At 37.7% G+C, this 25,413-nt stretch overlaps 1 pseudogene across 2 annotated transcripts; it reads left to right on the plus strand.

The window, feature by feature from the left end:
- The first annotated feature begins 23,037 nt into the window (after window positions 1-23,037).
- LOC114302221 (pentatricopeptide repeat-containing protein At3g61360 pseudogene) lies at window positions 23,038-25,405 on the plus strand (annotated as a pseudogene). Of its 2 annotated transcripts, none has more exons than XR_014356304.1 (2): window positions 23,038-23,170; window positions 23,688-25,405. The product of XR_014356304.1 is annotated as a pentatricopeptide repeat-containing protein At3g61360 pseudogene, transcript variant X2 (transcript). The 2 variants fall into 2 exon arrangements; XR_014356303.1 differs by having other exon boundaries at window positions 23,054-23,193.
- The last annotated feature ends 8 nt before the right edge of the window (window positions 25,406-25,413 follow it).

Raw genomic sequence — 25,413 nt, forward strand, 5'->3', positions numbered from 1 at the left:
AAATTTACACACGAACTGAGTATAATTATTTATAGGGCTCACAAGTGCGGAAGTAATAATCTTAAAATACAAGTGGTCCATAAGAGCAGTGCGTAAATTACATGGAATGGCATACAACTTTACATATCATTACAACTTAGATACAAATACAATAAGGTACAAAATACATCTACATCTTGATCAAAAGGCTTCTCCAGCCGACATGTGTAAATTACAAGCATTGTAAGCCGAGAAGCATAGTTTTCAAGACTACCGACATGTAAACAGGTTAAGCCGACATAACAAAAATCCAAAACAAGCTTGCGAGTCGCACCTAGGCGTCACCGCTTCCTGCTCATCACCTACATATATATAGAGAGGGTGAGCTTGGATACTCAGTGAATGGTATAAGAAATAAAGGGTTTGCATGACTGGTATTCAAGATCTTTATCAAACAATACATAACATAGTTGGTACAAGTCAAGGGATGAACCAAGTCCATCTTCCAAATCTATCAAGTTTTCAAAGGATGCTTACTAACATCATTATAATACAAGTGATGACATCTCGGCTAACAAAACCCACGTGGTAAACCGTCAGTGGCAAACAAGACAAGACAAGAAGGGAGATATCTCAATTCAATAGTGTCGTTGCATTATAGTGCCCGGACACTAAGGACTTGTGCTACTAATGCTTAGAGTCCCCTAGCACGTGCGGACTTCCAAACTTTGTGCTACAAATGCTTATAGTCCCTTAGCACGTACGGACTTCCAAACTTTGTGCTACAAATTTTTATAGTCCCTTAGCACGTACGGACTTCCAAACTTTGTCATCAAAACAAGATGTGTATATATTTTCCAATTAGGAATAACCATTCATGCTTACAAATACTTTCCAAAACGAAGCAAAACAAGACTTTATCAAAACATTATAACATAGCTTTATTAAAAATACCACTCACTTAGTTCTTCAAACGTCGGGGTCAAGGCAAGTCCAAATCCTACAAACACGTGGCAAAGTTTGTTGAATGCACTTTCAAACAAGTTTCACATGCATGCAGATGATCTCGGCATTCCCCAAGAGTAAGTCAAATCAAAACAGACACAGTTCTTTATCTCGGGAAAACATGCTGGGCAACTACTAGGTCTAGGCCGAGGTTCCACATCCCTTGGCCGAGGTGTGGTCTCGATGGCCACATTCAAAGAAATGAAGTCGGAAAAATCTGGGTTTCCCTTTGAAGAACATGATGGACATGAAGAACAAGAACATGAGAAGATGAATGCAAAGATCGTGATTTGCTATTACAAAGTCTGAGATTTCATGCTATGAGTTCAAAAACATGGACCTGGGTACCCATATTCAAGGATCTAGTGAGAACAAACACAAAAACATGAAACTTAAATGCAAACTTTCAGATCAAACAAGACCTTTCTTTCAAGAACACATGAACACCATTTTCTCTTTCTAAAACCAACTCTAAATCGATGCATGATATGCAAAACGGGTTCGATCATGCAATGCAGCTAGATGATCAATAAGAATGACAAGAGTAGATCAAGAATCTAACCTCAATACATGAATCTAATGGTTTGATCTCTAGGAATCAAGCTCGAGACCCACTCTCTCACTCTAAACTTCTTCTTCTTCTTCTAGAGCTTCTCTCTCCTCACAAACAAAGACATATAGCAAAAATGATACATTTCTAAGTCTGCTGGCTGACTTAACCCTCTACAGAGACACGTGGCAGCGGCTGGTTGGTGCTACACAGAAAGGTGACTGAGTGACAAGACAAAACTATGACAAAGTGTGTTCAACAAGCAAGACGGCATGGGCACTCTGGCGAGTAATGATCTCGGGTAATAACAAGACATCGGCAAGTAGGGAACAATGACCTCGGCTAGGAAGGACAACACTTGACTAAGCTGTGCCACACCTTGGCCTAGATGTGCCACACCTCGGTCTAGGTCATACCTCTCCGGGACAAGATCACTTAGGTGCAAAGGTAACATCTCGGCCTAGATGATTCACACCTCGGCCTTGGTGAGAACACCTCGGCCTAGATAATGACATCTCGGCCATTATGTCAAAGCGAAGGTAGAGGTCAAACAAAGTGGTTCCAAGGTAACTAAAAATGACCTCGGCTAAACTCACACCAAGCAAGATACAAAAATGTTGTAACACTTAAACGAACAGGGAGAAAACTCGAAATGCAAGTTTACAAGACGGAATCACATGAATGCATGTAAGTATGGTTAGGTTAGCGTGAGGGTTATTACAGATCAAGGATCTAGAACGCCTAGATATTAACATCTCGGCTTAGATGATGCACATCTCGGCCTAGGCGACGCGCACCTCGGCCTAGATGGTGACATCTTGGCCAATATGCCAGGGTGAAGATGGAGGTCAACCAACGGGGTTCCAAGATAGTTCTAAGTGACAAAGGTCTCGAAGGTGTCTAGGCTTAAGATGACCCCGGCAACGCACCAGACGAGAACAAAGCATGCAAGCAATCATTCAAGTAAAACAAGACAAGATTTGCAAATGCACATATTAAAACAAGATCATCCATAAATGTATGCAAGTATGACTAAGTCAAAATGAGGGTTGTTACAACAATCACGCTTGGTTAGGAGTTGAGAAAGCTAGGACTACTACTTTTGGGGATTTCTCTATGTCTTATGATGAGATTCGATGGTATATGGATATTGTGATGAGCACAAATCCTAGTAGGTATTTGCATCTTGACTATAACCATCAAAGCACACAGTTCAAGAGGTTTTTTTTGTTGCATTTAATGCTTCCATTCAAGGGTTTAGGCATTGTTGTCCTCTATTGTTTATCGATGGAACTTTTCTGAAGGGGAAATATAAGGGCACCTTGTTAACAGCTACAGCGAAGGATGAGGATCAAGGTAGATATTACTATAGTTTATTCAAAAGTAACAAGTTACTTATTCTCAGAGTAACATGTTAATTATTTTCAGAGTAACATGTTACTGTTATTCAGAGTAAAAATCTACTATATTTGTCCTTTTCGTTTAATATATTTACTAATTGTAAAATGTTATTTTTCAGGTTTTTTCCCTCTTGCAATGGCAATTGTCGATATGGAGACTACAGATAGTTGGGAATGATTTTTTATGCATTTGTTGAATATATTGTTGGATAAATGGCCAATTACCTTCATATCTGATTGGAACACTGGACTTTTAGAGGCTTTACCCAAGGTTTTACCTACTGCTTACCACTATTGTTGTCTCCAACACTTGTAGGCCAATTTGAGGGATAGGTTCTCCGGTCCAAGTTTCAGCAATACTTTCAGGAGTAGAATAGTTCTTTTGTTTTCTTCATGTGCTTATGCTCCGACAGTGGGATGTTTTAATCAGTGTTTGAAAGAATTACAAGATGAGGGAAAAGGGATCGTTTATAGGTTTCTATCCAATTTTCCCTATGACAAGTGGACTAATGCATATTTTAAAGGACAAAAATACGGTAAAATGCACTCGAATGTGGCAGAGTCTTTCAATTCATGGATCCGTCAAGCTCGTCATTTGCCCACTACGAAGATAATTGATTCAATTAGGTTGAAGACCATGGATTTGATGTCGAGAAGGAGAAAACAAGCTAAGAAATGAAATACTTTTCTTTGTCTGGAGATAGATTCAACATTAGTAAATACTCTTAAAAGTGGAAGAACTTGGTTGGCTAGTCGTTCAAGTGATCATGTTTTTGAGGTTCAATCCCGGCCATCGGTTAGCGTTGACCTCTTGAATAGAACTTGCTCATGTTACCAATGGCAATTGAATGGATTTCTTTGTGCTCACGCGGCGACCACTATCCAAAAGAGCGGAGGTGATTTGTATGCACATGTGGAATTGTAACGCCCTCAAAATAATAACATTAAAACCCAACAACTTCGACATGCATTGGTATAAAAGATAAATATTCTTCTATTCATCAGAGTAGTTCCTTACAAAAGTATTACATGCTAACAACAAAAGCAAATGGCCTACGGACTTACAGCTTTCCAAGTTGACACTTGGTTACAAAAAGAAGAGTGCTAACTCAATACATATTAAGCCCTTGGCTTGAATTTACATGTAATACATTAAAAGAAGGTAAACAAAACAGCCTGTCTGCCTCTAGCCTCCCAAGCTATGTCCTTGGAGGTGGCATTGCTACCAGTACCTGAAAATGATGTCCCATAAAGGGTGAGCCACAGCCCAGTAGAAATACACTAGACCAGCCATGAACAATGACTAAAAGATTAGCAGTTGATAGATGGTCAACACAGATACATCCACTTATATCACATTCGATTTCATGACATTATGTCCATGCTACATTTCATTTCCCATGTCCTTTCAAATTTTGATTTTTGAAAAACAAGGCTCACCACCTAGCCAAATAACTTAATGAGGTTTAGACTCATCTTTAAAACACTTTCAAGATTCATGAAGGATACACATTTTAATGCTGTATCAATAACACATAAACCATTCCCACACTTTGCGAAAGATACACATTTCGGTATTGTATCAGCATAACATAGAATCACTTCTATACTTTACAATTGATAACGATATACATTTTAGTGCTATATCGAATCAATTCAAACACTTCCATAAGTCTCAAATAATACACATTGTGGTGCTGTATTAATGAAACAAAAACACTTCTAATTCGTAGCCTGATACACATTGTAGTGCTGTATCACTGCCACACAAAATTCGGTTTAGAGTTCCATCCCCTATCTTCCCCTAAACCGTGGAGTACATCCCCCATCTCCTCCTACACAACGCATGTATATAAACGTAGATCATATACAATCAATCAATACATAGAATTTATGTATTTTTCCACTTGCTATATTCAATAGCATACTCAATCGATTAGTTTTAGTTTGCCTAATCATCATGCAGTGTCTACAACAATCAAGACTATCCTCCACCGATAGCCCAAAGCAGTTATTTCTATACTGAAAATAAATGCACCAAATGGATATATGATGAACATTTCGACTAGGTGAGCGATGAACGAATTTAACTACACCTTTTAATCCCATACACCTCCAATTCCGACATTCTCAATTTAATTCCTCTTTTCTTCAAATTAATTATACCAATTAATTCATCAATGTAATTAGAGCATTTTCCATAATTAACATCACAACCCTAAGGTTTCATTTTTACCAATAGACCAATATTGATCTCATTTCTCTATGCCAAACATGCATATACGTTTATACAAACAAAACCCCAACGTTTGTAAAATTACACAAAGGCCCAAACTTTCTCAAAATTACCCAACAACCCCCAACTCATCGAAATACTAAAATTCAAAGACAAAACTCATGAGAAGGAGTAGGATATCCCTACCTCAAAGTTAGAGCTCAAGCGGAGAAGCTGAAGAAAACCAAAGTGCTCCAAACTCAAAGATATACGGATCAAAATGGAGCCCTCGACGATCCACACACTTTTTACAAAGGCCGGAGGATAGAGAGACACTCTAACTAGATCAAACCCTAGAGAGAAGGGAGTTTCTAGAGAGAGGAGCTCTCAAAATAACTTTTTAGAAAGTAAGAGAGAGAGAGAGAGAATGAAAAAAGTGATTTTAAAATGCCCAGCTCCCAACTGATATACGACATTCCCGCTCGAGCAGAGAACACAACGCTCGAGCATCAAGAACCAAAAAACTAGGTATGCTCGAGCGCAAGAAGGTCTGCTCGAGCGCCAAGACACAAGAATAAAGTACATCCGCTCGAGCGTAGATTTCCCCCTCCCAGAACTTACACCAAAAAGTACTACCCGCTCGAGCGCCAAAGTACCCGCTCGAGCGCTACCGCTGAGTCTGTTTATCCAATACCCACTGTTGAGAAACCTCTTGTAGCTATGGATGATCTTGTTGTCCTTCCTCCAATTTGTAAGAAGCTACCTAGTAGGCCAAGGAAGAATATGATTCCATTTAGGGGTGAGAAAATAAGACGAGTACAGTGTAGTAGATGCAAGAACTATGGTCATAATAGGAAGACTTGCAAAGAGATATTGCCATGAAAGACATTATTGATTTTGTAATAGAAGTATGAAAATAATGCAGTTCTTCTGCAATAAATAGTCCATAGCAATAATAGTATACTCTTTTAGACTAGATTTGTAAAGAGACATTGCAATAAAAGACATTTTTACTATATTCTTAAATGGTTGTCTGTTCAAGTTTCTGATTTGCTTTGTGGTTGAGTTTGACATTTTAATATATTTTTTTAATGTGGGTGAATAAGTTTCATGTAAATGAATTTATAATGGAGTTTGTTCAGTAGGTGTGAAGGTTTGAAATGGCTGTGCTCAGCCTGTGCTTTCAAAGTAAATTTTTTCGGTATTTCAGAGTAAACTTTTACTTTATTGCAGAGTAAAATTTTATTTTTTCCAGAGTAAAACACTGCCTTCAGTCACATGAAAGTAAAACTTTACTGCCTTTCAAAGTAAAAATTTACTATGTTGTTGAGTGGTTGTCTATGGGTGTGATGAGCTTGTTGTTTCAGAGTAAAATTTTACTTTATTTCAAAGTAAAATGTTACTTTTAGATTAAAATTTTAACTTATTTCAGAGTAAAATTTTACTTTTATAAAGAGTAAAATTTTACTTTTATGCAGAGTAACATTTTTCTTTTAGATCCAGAGTTTAACATTTTACTCATTTTTCAGAGTAAAATTTTACTTTTATACATAGTAAAATTTTATTTTTAGATTCAGAGTGTAACATTTTACTCTTATTTCAGAGTAAAATTTTACTTTTAGATTCAGGATGTAACATTTTACTCTTAGATTCAGAGTGTAACATTTTATTCTTATTTCAGAGTAAAATTTTATTTTTATGCTGAGTAAAATTTTACTTTTATGCAGAGTAGAATTTTACTTTTAGATTCTGAGTGTAATATTTTACTCTTATTTTAGAGTAAAATTTTATTTTTATGCAGAGTAAAAGTTTACTTTTAAATTCAGAGTGTAACAATTTACTCTTATTTCAGAGTAAAGTAAAATTTTACTTTTATGCAGAGTAAAATTTTACTTTATTTCAAAGTAAACTTTTACTTTATTTCAGACAGTATGTTAGTCCCTTAGAAAAACATTTCCAACCTGCACCAAAATTTACCACAATAAACAAACTTCCCTGATGCTCATCATGCAATCTTTATGCAAAAATAATTTAACAACACAACTACATATATCATTAAAGATACACAAGTATAACCTGTATCATTGTATTCTATCCATAACAACGTTAATTCTTAGTCAAAACAATATCGTGTTATAATAATGTATTAATCTCCAAACCACAGTAAAATTTACTAGAACAATAGACATAGGATGTACTATCTAATACTCTTTTAGTATTCTTTCACTTACAATTACTTTTTCACCATTCTTTCATTTACAAAAACCGAAATTACATACATCATTCACAGTACTTCCCCAAAAGTTGTCCACATTGTTGTCCTTGAGGTCTTAGCTTTTGCCTATTTTTTTTTAAATTTTTTTTAGGTTGAATTGTTCCTCAGTCCATGCTTTTAGATAATCATTCAAAAATTGATGCACTATTGATGCTCGAAAATTGTTAATTTCATCCTCTTCGATAGAATTTATAATAGGCTCATCTCTTATGATTTGACGCATGATATAACATACAATAATTCCGTAATCAACACTGTTAATAAAAATCAAGATTTTGTTAGATTTAGTCAAATTTGAAAACTACCAATTCAAGCATGTAGTAGTAGCATGAAATACTTACGATGTTGGGCATTGCTGTGGACTATCTTTTACAGAAACCAAGTTTGCAAACTTTCTTCTACCTCTTTTCGTTTTGTTGGCCAACTTGTTTTCCACATATGTTATCTAACATCATTGCATAATTGTTTGGTCACGATTAAATACAAGAATAAAGCACAGTAAAAAATTACAGTTAATATGATGCAAAGCACTTGCAATCTTTTTTGCGTTCTTAAGGTAGGGATCTTCTCTGTTGTCTCTTGGCCTTAAAGAATTGTAATGTCTCCACTCATCAAATTCAATGTCAACTACAAGAAATGTCCAGGTAGGGTTTTTTTTTCCTTCTTGTTCCCATTGGAGTTCATGCAAAAGTGAAGGTATCTGTATCTACTCAAATCTTGCTCAAGTACTTCGTCAATTAAATGATTTCTCAAATCTCCATAACCCCATTTCACTAGTGACTGCATTTAATCATATAAGAGTGTCATGTCTCAAGTTGTGTTGGTGACACAGTGTATGAGTTGTCAATATTTGGCAAACGAATTAGTAAAAATTAACTCTAAAATACAGTACAATGTTACAATAAACCACAGTAAAATTTTAACAATTCAAACTAAACACAAATTGATGGCTTACCCAACAAAGGCTTGAGAAAAAGAATGACTTATTCTTTTCTGGCTTTTTTGCTTGTTGCTCAATCTGAAGCATTTTTACAAAGCTGTCAATGACCTACAAAAACAAAAATCGATTAAATATATGTTAATAAAATGAACTATTTTTAGTTATTGAAGTGAACACTAGTCATTGAAAATTGTATGGCCACTTACATTATTTGCAGTATTACCATCTCTCAGAATTGCATCCACATCATGCAATGTAAGATACACTTCATTTCCTGTGCCAGACCATATGATTGCTCTAGTCATAAGGTAAAAAAAATGTTGATTAAAACGTTGCAGTTTGATAGCAGTAAAAATCTGTTGTTTGATAAAATTAAAATGGTCTTACTCTGTGGTTTCCAAATTGTAAAATCTTGGTCAGTAGACACTTATTATTCTCATCAAGCAATTTGCATATTGCAGCCTTATCTAGAAACAAAACCCTTTTAACTGACTTTGGTTGGCTTAGAGGCAAGTTGTCAACACAAATCACTTCATTTGATATCACTTCAATTGCTTATTTTGTGGCCTTTTTTTTCTTTGCCTCTCTTGGCTCACTTTCAAAATCAGATATCTCTTTTTTCTTTCTCCCCTTAATTTTGATTTTCTTGACCATGGATGTTTGCAATGGCTCTATGACTATAGGTGTTTCTTTCAATGTAGTTTGAATCGTAAAGTTTTGCTATTGTTCTACTCCTTTAGCATGTGGCATTTCTTCAGAAGCAAAAGCTAGGTAGCCACATGAATTGCATTTTCTTCAATCTATTCAACCAATTGTTTATTTTCATATTCGAGTACTTCAAACTCCTTTCTCAATTTCTTTCTCTATGTTACTCATCTTTTCCTTCATTTCTTTTGTTTTTGCCTCTTGATCCTCTTGTATTTTTTGCATTGTTTCCTTCATTTTCTTCAGTTCTTCAACCAATGCCATATTCTCACTTTTCAGCCTCTTGTTTTCTTTTTGAACTCGTTCTAATTTCCCAAGATTAATGAAGTCCTTCAAATGTTGATCATCTTCTAAAGCTTTAGCTACATGATCTTCATCTTCTTTAGTCTTCAAATTTTTCTCTATGTCCAATGCATCTTCTTTCTCATCATTGCGAATGAGTTTCATTTCTTCTTTGGAAATGGGCTTCAGTTCATCGTGATTCACCTGCATTTGAAAAATAGAAAAAGAAAAGAAGTCAGCAATGAAGCAAACTTTAACCACCAGAGTAAAATTTTACTCTGTTTCAAAATAAAAGTTTACTCTGATTGTACGTAAACTTTTACTGTATCAAGAGTAAGTAAAATTTTACTCTGTTTCAAAATCAAAGTTTACTCTGATTGTAAGTAAACTTTTACTCTGTTCAAGAGTAAGTAAAATTTTAATTTGTTTCAAAGTAAAAGTTTACTCTGATTGTAAGTAAACTTTTACTCTGTTCAAGAGTAAGTAAAATTTTACTTTGTTTCAAAGTAAAAGTTTACTCTGATTGTAAGTAAACTTTTACTCTGATTTTAAGTAAACTTTTACTCTGTTCCAAAGTAAAATTTTACTCTGATTAAAAGTAAAAGTTTATTCTGATTGTAAGTAAACTTTTATTCTGATTGTAAGTAAACTTTTACCCTATTTAAGAGTAAGTAAAATTTTATTCTGTTTTAAAGTAAAAGTTTACTTTAATTGTAAGTAAACTTTTACTCTGATTTTAAGTAAACTTTTACTCTGTTCAAGAGTAAGTAAAATTTTACTCTGTTTCAAAATAAAAGTTTACTCTCTGTTTCAAAGTAAAAGTTTACTCTGATTGTAAGTAAACTTTTACTTTGATTTTAAGTAAACTTTTACTCTACTCAAGAGTAAATAAAATTTTACTCTATTTCAAAGTAAAATTTTACTTTGATTGAAAGTAAAAGTTTACTCTGATTGTAAGTAAACTTTTATTCTGATTTCAAGTAAACTTTTACTCTGTTCAAGAGTAAGTAAAATTTTACTCTGTTTCAAAGTAAAAGTTTACTCTGATTGTAAGTATAGCGACCTCGGTCTTTTCCCTTTAGATTATTGTATCCGGACTTAGGTTTAGTGGATCCTGTCATTATATATTGGTTGTTGTTGTCCTTTAATCTCTTTGTATATTGAGTCGTGGGTTGTGTTGGGAAGATTTGGAGCATGTTGGTTGAGCTGGAACCAAGTCTAGTTGCCCAGATTTTGGCTTGTCCGCTCGAGCGGGAGTTTGGGCGCTTGAGCGGAGAATACACCCATCCAGTATGTCCTGTGTAGTGTTGGACGCTCGAGCTCCGAGATCCGACTTTCTGGATCATTTTTCATCTCCCTTTTGATTATAAAAACCTAGAACCGTCTTCTCCCTCTCCCTACACCCCTTCTCTCTTAGGTTTGATCTACTTAGAGTGTATTTCTACCCTAAGTCCTTTGTTAAAAAGATAGAGTGGGTCGAGGGCTTCCGTTTAATCTGAACAATCTTGGGTTTGGAGCACTTTGGTTTTTCGTCATCTTCTCCATTCGAGTTCTTCGCTTCGAGGTAGGGACTTCCTACTCCATATTATAGGTTTTGTTCTAAGTTTTGGTATTTTGATATGTTGGGGGTTGTTTGGTAATTTTGGGAAAAACCCTAGTCGTGGTAATAAATTAATTTAGGAAAAATTGGGGAATTTAGTTGAATTCATGGAATTAATGAATTTATTGATTAAGTGGTGTAGTTGGTAGTTTAATCACTCACCTATGAAAATGTTGGAATTATGTTAGTTAATACATTTATTTCCTGTTTAGAAATAGTTGTTTTGGGCTATCGGTGGAGGATAGTCGTGATTGTTGTAGACATTGCATGTGGATTAGGGAAAACTGAAACTAATCGCATTGGTTAAGTCATTGATTTAGACTGTTGAATTAATACAGAAAATACATGTATTGATTGTGTGTTGTATATGACAAGTGTTTAATACATTGTTTATGTATTTTTGTTTGGGAGGAGATAGGGGATGTACTCCACGGTTTAGGGGAAGATAGGGGATGGACCTCTAAACCGAATTTTGTTTGGAAGGAGATAGGGGATGGACTCCATTAGCATCACTATTATGTGTGCTTATTGATATTGAAGTATTTTTACATGTTATGGATACAGCACTAAAATGTGTATCAAACGAGAAGTATGAAGTGTTTTGATATGAGCCTGGGTCTCATTTGTTTTGTTGATATTGACAGTAATGTGAATATGATATAGAGTTCACTGTTGTAAGTTTGGCCAGGTTTTGAGCCATGTTGATAATAATGGAAAGTGAAATGTGTCTTAGACATTAGTGTCATGAGACTGTATGATGATAAAATTGATTATCTTGGTTAACCATCTATTGAATGCTATAGCTTTATTCAATGCTTATATTTGGTTTAGTATATTTCTATTGGGCTGTGGCTCACCCTTTATGGGAACATCATTTTCAGGTTCAGGTGATAAGCTACCTCTAAGGACTTAGCTTGGAAGGATTTGACTTTTGGATTTTGAAGACTATCTTCAGTTAGTTGTTTTTATTTGATAGTACATGTAAACATTCAAGCCTAGGGCTTTACTTGTATTTGAGTTAGAACTCATATTTTTGTGTCCAAGTGTTGGCTTGGAAAGATGTAAGCCCGTACGGCATTTAATTTGATGTTACATGTAATGCTTTTATTTAGTACTACTCTGATGAATGAGATAATGAACTGTTTTCTTTAAATATTGCATGTCAATGATAAATATATAATGGGCTTATTTTGAGGACGTGACAACTTGGTATCAGAGCGTACCGAGTTTGAATACTTTGGGTACGTGGGAAGTGATTAGTATCACAATGGGTTCATCTCGTTTGATAGAGACTTAGTGAAATGTTATATGCTTATATGATAACATGGCTATGTGATTATGTGGGTATGGATTGTAGTTTCTAGGATGTTAATTGGACCCTTGAGTTTCTAGTAGTCTTGTTGGAAAGGCACTTGATCAATGCTACTTCCAACCGGAATTATAGTAACGCTTCGGGACTATTATCATCCAGGAATGAAATTCGTAGGTGCTTATGTGATTATGTGCTTACGTGGAATGAATTACTGTTGTCCAATGCATTAGGACGCTAGTGTTATAGCTTCAGCACATTTATTAATGTGCTAATGGCTTGTTTACCTTTATTAGGATGTCAGGACGAGGACGAGGACGTGGTAGGCATGGTAGGCAGGATTGGCAGGAAGTGCCTATGCCGGAGGAGATTCCGGAGCAGCAGGAAGGAGTTGGCCAGGCTAATGTGGCCAAGCCAATAGGCCAGCAGGCTATGGGCGCTTTGGCCCGAGAGATAGCAGGGGCATTCAGGGAGTCGGTTGGCATTCTTAGGGCTGAGAATCAAGCCCAGGTTGTTGTTGCGGATGCAGGACCTTCTTTTCTGAAGAGGGAGTTCTTCCGGTCTAATCCGGATGAATTTGTGGGTGATCCTAAGGAGCCACTTAAGGCAGATGAATGGCTCGAACAGACAACGAAGACGTTTGAGATGCTTGGCATCGAAGACGAGGGGTTGAAAGTGACCTTGGCATCATTCCAGCTGAAGGGGGATGCGGGTCAGTGGTGGAAGTTCGCAAAGGGTCGTATAGGAGGTACGTGGGAGGCTTTTGTAAATGCTTTCCAGGAGAAGTTTTTATCTCCAGCTGTTAGAGAAAAGCTGAGAGACCAGTTCTGTCAGCTTAAGCAGTCGAGTTCTTCAGTGGTCGAGTTTGAGGCTGCATTTACTAGTTTATCCAGGTTTGCACCTGAGTTGGTGGCGTCTGAGGAACGCCGTTGTATTGAGTTTGAGAAGAAGTTGAGGCGTGCCCTCAAGCTGAGAGTTGGAGGAACTATGATTCGGGATTATGGGCGTATGGTTGATGCTGCAGCCCATATGGAGATCATGATGCAGGAGGAGGAGGAAGGGCAGAAAGGCTCCAAGAGGAGTCAGGATGGCCAGAGTGATGGCAGGAGACAGAGAGGTTTCACTTCTCAACAGTCTCAGAGTAGCTTTTCTAGATCAACTTTTCCAGTGCCGAGTGCAGGTTCGGGGAAAGGCAGTCAGGGAGACATTACCTGTTTCAAGTGTGGTCAGCTGGGCCACAAGTCTCCGATTTTCTCGCAGAGGGGAGGAGTACAGAGAGCAGCATCTTTTTCGGCTCGATCTCAGAGCCAGAGTCAGGGTAGAGGCCAGCCACTCTCGTGTTATCAGTGTGGTCAGCCAGGACACTTGAAGAGGTATTGCCCGCAGTTGAGTGGCACATCTGGTGCATCTGGTTTGAGGCAGACTCAGAGTCATCAGCAGTCGGTTTAGGCCTTGAAGGCCAATTAGGGGGCTTCATCGTCCCAGTCTATGCAGCAGTCTTATGCTCCTAGGGGTGAGCAGGTTGATCAGAGACCATCTGGGCGCGTGTACGCTGTTACCGCGCAGGATCTTGTATCGGCTCCATCGGTTGTGAGAGGTGCCTTCTTGTTTTGCAATTCGGTTGCTAGTGTTTTGATTGATACGGGTGCATTTCATTCCTTTGTGTCTGCTGCATTTGCATCTGTTTTGGAGTTGGAGTTAGCACAGTTAGCATCTCCTATTTGTGTAGCGTCACCTCTTGGGGGTGAATTGATCTTGAAACAAGGTGTTAGGGGTTGTGATATAGAGGTCGCCGATCATAGGCTTCCGTTTCCTTTTGTAGTTATGCCCATGAAGGGCTTTGATGTTATTTTGGGTATGGACTGGCTATCGTCATACCAGGCAGTTATCGATTGCTACCGCCAGAGGGTCACACTATGTACCTTAAGCGGGGAGTGTTTTTATTTTCTGGGAGACCGGGTTGGTAGTGTTTTGCCACCGGGGTATGATCCGCGAGGGCGAAGTGAGCTTAGTGGTCTACTTGCTAGCCTTTTGAGTAGTGAGTGTGATGAGACCCAGATTGTGTTGCCAAGGGTGGTTTGTGAGTACTCGGACGTCTTTCCCGAGGATCTTGTTGGTTTGCCACCGCATCGAGAGATTGAGTTCTCTATTGACCTAGTGCCCGGCACGACGCCAATTTCTATGGCACCTTACCGTTTTTCCCCAGCCGAGTTAGTTGAGTTGAAGATTCAGCTCCAGGAGTTGCTAGATAAGGGCTATATCCGTCCTAGTGTTTCGCCGTGGGGAGCATCAGCCCTCTTTGTTAAAAAGAAAGGTGGTGCTTTGAGACTTTGTATCGATTACCGGAAATTGAATCGGGCTACGGTTAAGAATAAGTACCCTATGCCTCGTATAGATGATCTGTTTGATCAGTTGAAGGGTTCCCGTTGTTTCTCGAAGATAGATTTGAGATCGGGTTATCATCAGTTGAGAGTCAGGGAGGAGGATATTCCGAAGACGGCATTCCGTACGCGGTATGGCCACTATGAATTTTTGGTGATGCCATTTGGGCTCACCAATGCACCGGCAGTGTTTATGGATTTGATGAACCAGATATTCCGGGAATTTCTAGATCGTTTTGTAGTCATCTTCGTAGACGACATTCTGATCTATTCACCTTCGGAGGAGGAGCACAAGGAACACTTGAGAGTGGTGCTTGAGTTACTTAGAGCCCATAAGCTTTATGCTAAGTTTGGGAAGTGTGAGTTCTGGCTAGAAGAGGTGAAGTTCTTAGGCCATGTAGTTTCTGGGGAAGGGGTGTCTGTTGATACATCCAAGACAGAGGCAGTGCAAGATTGGGCACAGCCTAAGAGTGTGTTTGAGATACGCAGTTTTCTGGGATTAGCTGGGTATTATCGCCGGTTTGTGAAGGATTTCTCCAAGTTAGCTTCGCCTTTGACTAGATTGACTCGGAAGGGAGTCAAATTTGTTTGGAGTGAGACTTGTGAAAAGTCGTTCCAGGAGTTGAAAGTTAGACTGACCACCGCTCCAGTCTTGATTATTCCGGAGAGAGGGTTGGGCTATGCAGTCTATTGTGACGCCTCACGAGAGGGTCTGGGTTGTGTGTTGATGCAAGAGGGGAAAGTGGTTGCCTATGGCTCACGTCAGTTGAAAATTCACGAGAAGAATTACCCTACGCATGATTTAGAGTTAGCAGCTGTGATATTTTCCTTGAAAATTTGGAGGCATTATCTTTACGGTGAGAGGTTCGAGGTATTCTCAGATCATAAGAGTCTGAAATATCTGTTCACACAGAAAGACTTGAATTTGAGGCAGAGGAGGTGGATGAAGTTTATTGAGGATTATGACTTTGAATTGCATTATCATCCGGGAAAGGCCAATGTGGTGGCCGACGCCCTTAGCAGGAAACCTGTTGGTGACATAGCTAGTATAGCCATTCGGGAGTGGAAGATGTTGGGTGCACTTGGGGAGTTTGATTTGCTTCTGGGCGAATCCGTTGAGGCTGCGGCCTTGTTTTCTGTTGTTGCGCAGCCTACACTTGTGACTCGAGTGTTAGAGGCTCAGAGGGGTGACCTTGAGGTAGAATCCCTCCGAGAGAAGATCTCCAGTGGGAAGGTTAAGAAGGGTTTGACGGTGTATTCCGACCTGAGTGTGAGATACCGTGATCGTCTGTTTGTGCCGAAGTCTTGCCGAGAGGAGGTACTCCGAGAGTTTCATCATTCACGCCTTGCGGTGCATCCGGGAGGTACTAAGATGTATAGGGATTTTGGTCGCCAGTTTGGTGGCGGGGTATGAAGAGAGATGTGGCAGCTTTCGTGTCTAAGTGCCTTACTTGTCAGCAAGTGAAGGCCGAGCATCAGAGGCCAGCGGGTTTGTTGCAACCCTTGCCTATTGTCGAGTGGAAGTGGGAGCATGTCACTATGGACTTCGTTGTAGGTCTTCCGAGGACTCAGCGAGGTAGTGATGCTATTTGGGTGGTTGTAGACCGGTTGACTAAGTCAGCGCACTTCATTCCTATGCGCGTTTAGATTCAGTAGATCATCTTGCCGACTTGTATATTCGGGTCATAGTGAGGTTGCACGGGGTTCCAGTGACGATTGTCTCCGATAGGGACCCTCGTTTTACTGCCAGATTGTGGCAGAGCTTGCAGAGTGCCTTAGGCACTAAGTTGACCTTTAGCATAGCTTATCATCCTCAGACTGATGGGCAGTCCGAGCGTACTATTCAGATCCTTGAGGATATGCTTCGGGGTTGTGTTCTTGACTTTAGTGGGTCGTGGGAGAGGCACTTGCCTTTGGTGGAGTTTGCCTACAACAATAGTTTCCAGTCTAGTATCGGTATGGCACCGTTTGAGGCCTTGTACGGCCGACCGTGTAGGTCTCCAGTTTGTTGGGCCGAGGTGGGTGATGCACCTTTGTTGGGTCCAGAGTTAGTGAGGGAAACGACGGAGAAAGTTGAGCTTATCCGTAGGAGGCTTGTTACAGCCCAGAGTCGTCAGAGATCTTATGCCGACCGTAGGAGGAGACCCTTGGTGTTTGAAGTGGGTGATCATGTCTTTCTGAAAATATCACCTAGGCGGGGGTTGATGCGGTTTGGGAAGAGTGGGAAGTTGTCCCCTCGGTTTATTGGTCCTTTTGAGATCCTCGAAAGGATTGGCGAAGTTGCTTATCGTTTAGCTTTGCCGCCGCAGTTGTCTGAAGTTCATGACGTATTTCATGTGAGTATGCTTCGGAAATATGAGCCAGATCCATCGCATGTATTGGATTGGACCGATTTAGTAGTTGACGAGGATGTCTCGTATGAGGAGAGACCGGTTAGGGTCTTGGATAAGCGGGACCAAGTTTTGTGAGGCAAAACCATCCCTTTGGTAAAAGTTCTGTGGAAGCATCACGGAGTGGAGGAAGCCACTTGGGAACGTGAGTTGGAAGTCCGCGAGAAATATCCGGATCTGTTTGTAGATGCTTGAGCATATGTTGTTTATTTGTAATATTGAACCTCCAGTGTATTGAATATAACTTAGGTTGTGAAACATGGTTCATGTTTTTGGTTGATGGAAGTATTTTGAAACTTGCCTTATAATGGAAGTTTAATGGAATATTGTGTATGTAGAAAATATTGTTGAATTGTAAGGAAATGCATATTGATAATACAAATTGAAATATATGTTGTTTTATATATTGCAAAATGCCTCTTGATAAGAGATGAAATGACTGGTGTTGGGTCAAGTTGTTTATTTTTTGAGTTATCATATTGTTGGAATTTGAGAAAAACTTGTTTTCGAAACCTTATGCTAAATTTCGGGGACGAAATTCTTTTAAGGAGGGGAGGTTATAGCGACCTCGGTCTTTTCCCTTTAGATTATTGTATTCGGACTTAGGTTCCGTGGATCCTGTCATTATATATTGGTTGTTGTTGTCCTTTAATCTCTTTGTATATTGAGTCGTGGGTTGTGTTGGGAAGATTTGGAGCAGGTTGGTTGAGCTTAGGAACCAAGTCTAGTTGCCCAGATTTTGGCTTGTCCGCTCGAGCGGGAGTTTGGGCGCTCGAGCGGAGAATACACCCATCCAGTATGTCCTGTGTAGTGTCGGACGCTCGAGCGGGGGATTGGCCGCTCGAGTGGGAGGTTGTGAGTGACGCTCGAGCGGGGAGTTGGGCGCTCGAGCGGGGACCTGTCTGCAAAAACTTCTGGGAGTGTGCATCCGCAGCTCGAGCAGGAGTTTGGCCGCTCGAGCGGGAGTCTGTGAGTGGAGCTCGAGCGGGGCGACTGTTATAAAAATCCGAGATCTGACTTTCTGGATCATTTTTCATCTCCCTTTTGATTCTAAAACCCTAGAACCGTCTTCTCCCTCTCCCTACACCCCTTCTCTCTTAGGTTTGATTTACTTAGAGTGTATTTCTACCCTAAGTCCTTTGTTAAAAAGATAGAGTGGGTCGAGGGCTTCTGTTTAATCTGAACAATCTTGGGTTTGGAGCACTTTGGTTTTTCATCATCTTCTCCATTCGAGTTCTTCGCTTCGAGGTAGGGACTTCCTACTCCATATTATAGGTTTTGTTCTAAGTTTTGGTATTTTGATATGTTGGGGGTTGTTTGGTAATTTTGGGAAAAACCCTAGTTGTGGTAATAAATTAATTTAGGGAAAATTGGGGAATTTAGTTGAATTCATGGAATTAATGAATTTATTGATTAAGTGGTGTAGTTGGTAGTTTAATCACTCACCTATGAAAATGTTGGAATTACGTTAGTTAATACATTTATTTCCTGTTTAGAAATAATTGTTTTGGGCTATCAGTGGAGGATAGTCGTGATTGTTGTAGACATTGCATGTGGATTAGGGAAAACTGAAACTAATCGCATTGGTTAAGTCATTGATTTAGACTGTTGAATTAATACAGAAAATACATGTATTGATTGTGTATTGTATATGACATGTGTTTAATAAATTGTTTATGTATTTTTGTTTGGGAGGAGATAGGGGATGTACTCCACGATTTAGGAGAAGATAGGGGATGGACCTCTAAACCGGATTTTGTTTGGGAGGAGATAGGGGATGGACTCCATTAGCATCACTATTATGTGTGCTTATTGATATTGAAGTGTTTTTACATGTTATGGATACAACACTAAAATGTGTATCAAACGAGAAGTATGAAGTGTTTTGATATGAGCTTGGGTCTCATTTGTTTTGTTGATATTGAAAGTAATGTGAATATGATATATAGTTCACTGTTGTAAGTTTGGCCAGGTTCTGAGCCATGTTGATAATAATGGAAAGTGAAATGTGTCTTAGACATTAGTGTCATGAGACTGTATGATGATAAAATTGATTATCTTGGTTAACCATCTATTGAATGCTATAGCTTTATTCAATGCTTATATTTGGTTTAGTATATTTCTACTGGGCTGTGGCTCACCATATATGGGAACATCATTTTCAGGTTCAGGTGATAAGCTACCTCCAAGGACTTAGCTTGGAAGGATTTGACTTTTGAATTTTGAAGACTATCTTCAGTTAGTTGTTTTTATTTGATAGTACATGTAAACATTCAAGCCTAGGGCTTTACTTGTATTTGAGTTAGAACTCATATTTTTGTGTCCAAGTGTTGGCTTGGAAAGATGTAAGCTCGTAGGGCATTTAATTTGATGTTACATGTAATGCTTTTATTTAGTAATACTCTGATGAATGAGATAATGAACTGTTTTCTTTAAATATTGCATGTCAATGATAAATATATAATGGGCTTATTTTGAGGACGTGACAGTAAGTAAACTTTTATTCTGATTTTAAGTAAACTTTTGCTCTGTTCAATAGTAAGTAAAATTTTACTCTGTTTGAAAGTAAAAGTTTACTCTGATTGTGAGAGTAAACTTTTACTCTGTTCAAGAGTATGTAAAATTTTACTCTGTTTAAAGTAAAAGTTTACTCTAATTGTAAGTAAACTTTTACTTAAACTTTTACTCTGTTCAAGAGTAAGTAAAATCTTATTCTGTTTCAAGGTAAAAGTTTAATCTGATTGTAAGTAAACTTTTACTCTAATTTTAAGTAAACTTTTACTCTGTTCAAGAGTAAGATTTTATTATGTAAGTATAATTTTAAGCAAAGTGAACTAGTAAGGTTGAGTTTGGAAAGATGATACCTCTTCGGGCTTCAGTGTTTGCAATGACCTCTTCATTAGCTTTTTCCTCAATGTTGATAAGTTCCATCGAAGGAGCCTTGGACACAAATTTTTTCCTTGAGGTTGAATGAGCGTAGTGTGCTCACATAACCAGTTCTACAAAATAAAAAATCGAAATTAGTTAATTATCTAAAGATAGATTGCCTAATATTTCAAGTGGTTCAATTTACTTACCAAAAAAAAAAAGTACACATCCAGTAACAATTTCAGGACTTCCTAATGAAGACTGGATTGAAGTAGTCAACATGGATGCAACTGCAGTCGACCATGCATATGAATTCATCATTTCTAAATCTCTACAAGGGCGACAAAAGCCCATCCAACTGTTAGACCAGTTGTTGGTAATTGCAAAGTTGCCACAACAAATAAACACATTATTCGTACAACATCCTCGACATCAACTGTCGTTGTGCCTTCCAATGCATCTCCTAATGCCTCTCGCAAACTCTTTACGGATATTCTTGCCTTATTATGAAACCTTCTCTGCACAAAAAGTGATTCTTGTTTTTTCTCATATGAGACGTCTACTTTTTTCGTTCATGATTTTATCCAAAAAATAAAAGTAACGTCACTATCCCGTATGTCACATGTTTTCCCCCCAAGTTTAAATCCCTTTGCATAAAAGTCATAAGATTTGATCACATCCATGACATTATCGTCAACTTTCTTGAATTTCTTTAACACCACATCTTCTTTCTTCCAAAAAGATTTAAACAACATCCCAAAGGTGTTCTCTCGAGGGCAGTAATGTGTCTTTCAGTGACCCATGTGTCTCGCATTAGGTTTATCAATGAAACAACATTTGACCTATATTGTTTCACATAGTTCTCCCTCTCCCGTACTCCATGTACAATATTCAACTTTGAAGGTTTTGTTGTTGAAGGCATTGAATTGCTTTCATTAGAGCCTTTATTATCACTAGCATTGGATTGAACTTCTTTAATACTTTTGCTTTTTTTTTTTTTTAGGGGCTTTCTTCTTTTGAATAGCCATAGGTGGAACTTCAAAATCATCATTATCATTATCACCACATTTGCTTCTTGTAACAACCATTTTAAAACACTAAAAAGTTTCCCTGTATCAACAGTGTAACATTTTACTTTAAACAACAAAGTGACAAAACAATAAGCACTAAAGAAAATGCACAAATATTGTAATGAGACAGTAAAGTTTTATTCTGTTTGGTAGTAAAACTTTATTTTTATTGAAAGTAAAATTTTACTCTGAACATTATGCCCTAGGAAATAAACAAAAAACACCTACAAAATTTATAGAACCAAGAATCAAGAAAACCTTGTCTCAATTTTGACAATACGCAACACAGTTCTGAAATTAATATGTAAAATTCACATTCAAACTGAAAAAAGAGAAATGACGAAACTACAATCACATTCACATACATAAATAGATATATATATATATATATATATATATTCATATACAAATTGATATGTACATTTATGTAATGAGCAACAGCTAGAGAAAACATACAACAAGAAATCAAGAGGCATTGATGAAAGCATAAAAATGCACAAAGCATTGTAATGAAACAACAAAGTTTTAAAGTAAAATTTTACTCTGTTTATAAGTAAACTTTACTCTGATTGTAAGTAAAATTTCACTCTAGTTGAAAGTAAAATTTTACTCTAAAAAATTCATGAAGCAAGTGAAATTGAAAGCATTGAAATTGCAAGACCAAAACACTACAGAAATCAAAGCAACGAAATTGAAGCAAAACTGCATACACCGTTCTGAAATACCTAAATTAGTTTTCAAAATTTTTAAACCTTAACATTCTCACATGATTTAGTAATTTAAAGTATTTTAAGATAGTGATAAAATTTTAGAACATATGATCCTTAGTGTAACCCAAAATCCCAAACTCTACTCACCCTAATGCAACAATGAAAAAAAAAGAAAAGAAAAGAAAAATTGTATTAAAATCACTGTCCTCTGTATTTTGTTAGAATAACATTTTGTTATAAATCAAACAAAATCTTAAATGTCAATAATTTCGAATAAACAATTTTCAGCAGCACTGATTCAACACACATATTACCAAAGGGTTAAGATGAAACGAGGATAAGTGGCGGCCATATTTAACACGAAATCCTTAGCAGCCTTACAATCCTAGCCCATACCATGCCAACGTAATCTCATACATCACTTCCAAATGAAAACAAACCCAGGCAGGCTTCATAATATCAAAAAACTAGCAGACAGGGAAAAAAATCACCTGCAAAATGTGTGTCCAAGAGAGAGTAAAGCGTAATGCGGAGTTCGATTTGAGCGCAAGTGACGAACCTATAACGTTGTAGGGGTAGAAAGACAAAGTAGCTCTAGAGAGAGAGAGAGTAATGAGACTCAAAGGAGGGTTTTTAATCGATGCTAGGGTTTTCGAATGATGATATTCAGAAGAGGGTTTTCAATTGATGAAACAAAGTGAGGGGAGAGAAACTGTGGAATTGTTTCATATTTCCCCATATTTTTTTAATTGAGGGGCTTTTGGGGCCATTGTTTTATTCCGTGAGCTTCACACAAAATAGGCCCAATGGGAGGGGCTTTTCACCAAAAATTCCATAAAGCTATAAGTTACAACTTTTTTATTTGTTTGTAGCCACAAAAAAATTTATTTACACATATAATCATTAAAATTATAAATAAAAATTTACTTTCATATATTAAGATAGGAAATAATCATTACAAATACTTAAAAAAATAAAAATCTAGTCTTGTTGTCTTTTTTTGAGCCTCATGTTCAATTGAGCCTATAGTATTTGAGTCTTTTATATATATATATATATATATATATATATATCTAAAACACAAAATTTTATTTGGAGGCCCTTATTTTCAGCCCAAATTTAGGGGCCCAAGGCGCAGGCCTCTCTTGCCTGCCCTCAGGGCCGGCCCTATTTACGGGCCCAATAGTACCCTCCAATTTGATTACATACGGGAGGGAAGCAGCCCCTTTCTTTTAAATCTAGCCATGAACAGAATTGAATGGAATTTCCCTAATTGTTAATAATAAAAAATAAATAAATAAAACAATAATAATAATAATAATAATAATAAAAATTTGAAGCCCTAAAACATGACAGTTGAGGGAGTAAATTGACATAAGCTTCACGATTTGAGGGGTCGGAGTGAATTTCCCAAAAATCAAGACACGATTCCTCTCTCTCTCTCTCTTGCCATCATCTCTCTCTCCGACCACACACCAAGAAGACGGGAAGGTATGGTGCATTAGGGCCAAGGGGTAAGCTATTTTATAGCTTAATTTGATTGCCAAATTTTTACGATTCGGGATTTTTCATAATTTGATTTGATGTTTCGGTTTGAGTTTCTAGATTATCACTTTTTATTTTTATTTTTTTGGGTTTGTTTGTTTGTGTTTTTTTTTTTTGTAATTGCATTGGGTATATATTTGTATGTTTTAGATGTGTTTATGGTAGCATTTGGATATGCATTGAAAATGTTTGTGAAAATGTTTGATAGATGTAGGTTTCTTATTTGTTGCAAACTTGGTTGCTCTTGTTTTGAAAAACAATGCTAGGAGCGCATAATTGATCATAGAATGGTTCACAGAAAATGCATTGATATTTTATTGATAATCTAGATGTTGTTTCACATCCAATATTCACTCAAGCATATCTCTTATACCAGTTTCTCTTTATCTAGTTGCATACCACATCTGCTTCATGTATAACAATTGCCAGTCAATTCTAACCAATGTATATGTTTGATTAACAGGATATTGAGATCAGTAAAGCTTTCCATTCATAGATGGAAGTTGAGTGTTGTGTCTTGTTTTGAAGAAAGAGGTCATGCTTCATTTGGTCAAACTGAATAGATACAGTAAACTAGGTCCTAAAAAAACTTGCATTATTTCGTACCTTTGCCTTTGAATCAACCAGCTAGCCAAAAGAAATTGAAATCGAGAGAATCATCAAAATTGTTAACGACCACCCTTTCCCTGATCACCCGCTTCACCCCACTCTTTTGCAACATATCCCGCCATCTGTGCTTTCAACTTTGCTTGTGAAAAATGTGCTCGATCGTCTCTTTGCAGCACACTCCAATGGCCTTAAAGCCTTTGAATTCTTCAAATTCTCCCTTCAACACTCCCGCGTCCGCCCAAGTTCAGATGCTTTTGAGAAGAGGCTCCATATACTTGCACGAATGCGCTACTTTGATAAAGCTTGGGAATTGATGGAAGAAATTCAACGAACAGACCCTTCCTTGCTAACCCTAAAATCCATGAGCATCTTGTTATCGAGAATTGTTAAGTTCCAGACCTACGAAGATACCCTTGAAGCATTTGAGAGGATGAAGAAAAATATATTTGTAGGGAGGAAATTTGGCACCGACGAGTTCAATGTACTACTTAGAGCATTTTGTACTCAAAGGCAGATGAAGGAGGCAAGGTCTGTGTTTAACAAGATGCATCCTCGATTTTCTCCTAACACCAAGACCATGAATATTTTTCTGTTGGGTTTCAAGGAATCAGGTGATGTTACTGCTGTAGAACTGTTCTACCATGAGATGGTTCAAAGAGGTTTTAAGCCGAATAATGTGACTTACAATATTAGAATTGATGCTTACTGCAAAAAAGGATGTTTCGGTGATGGTTTGAGACTTCTTACAGAAATGGAAGGTGTAAATTGCTTGCCTACAATAGAAACAATAACAACATTGATTCATGCCACAGGGGTTGCTCGAAACATAGCTAAAGCAAGAGAGTTGTTTGAAGAGATTCCCATGAAAAACTTAAGGCCTGATACTGGTGCTTGTAATGCTTTATTGAGTTCTCTTGTAAGATGCAGGGACGTGGAGTCTGCAACCAGCTTAATGGATGAGATGGAAGAGAAAGGCATTGGGCATGACAATATCACATACCATACTATGTTCTTTGGCTTAATGAAGTCAAAAAATTTGGACTCTGTTTCTGAACTCTTTGATAAGATGACGAAGAAAAACTTTGTTCCCAAGACACGAACAGTGGTGATGTTGATGAAATTCTTTTGTGCAAATCGTCAGCCTGATTTGGGGTTGAATTTGTGGGGCTACATGTTAGAGAGAGGTCACTGCCCCCATGGCCATGCATTGGATCTATTGGCAACATCATTGTACTCGCATGGGAAGGTGCAAGAAGCTTTTGAGTGCTCCAAACAAATGTTGGAGAGAGAAAGGCATGTGAGTGAGGCAGTGTTTCAGATGTTGGAGAGGTTTCTGCTGTAGGCTGGAGATATGGAAAAGTCAAGGACGCTTGATGTGATGATCAAGCGATTACAAAATATTTTGCCGCCATCAAGAGGTCTCGCTATTGGTATTCTTACACCCACTGAAATGAACTAATTGAGTTTAGCTTGAATTTTTATTAAAACTAGCTTTATTGCTATGTTGTAATCCTTGCATTTTACATTTTATGATAAGCATTTGCACGTTATGATCAGTTTTTTGATCACCTATATCTATT

The sequence above is a fragment of the Camellia sinensis genome, chromosome 15 (genome assembly GCF_055761805.1).
Source record: "Camellia sinensis isolate YWXY chromosome 15, ASM5576180v1, whole genome shotgun sequence".
NCBI lineage: Eukaryota > Viridiplantae > Streptophyta > Magnoliopsida > Ericales > Theaceae > Camellia > Camellia sinensis.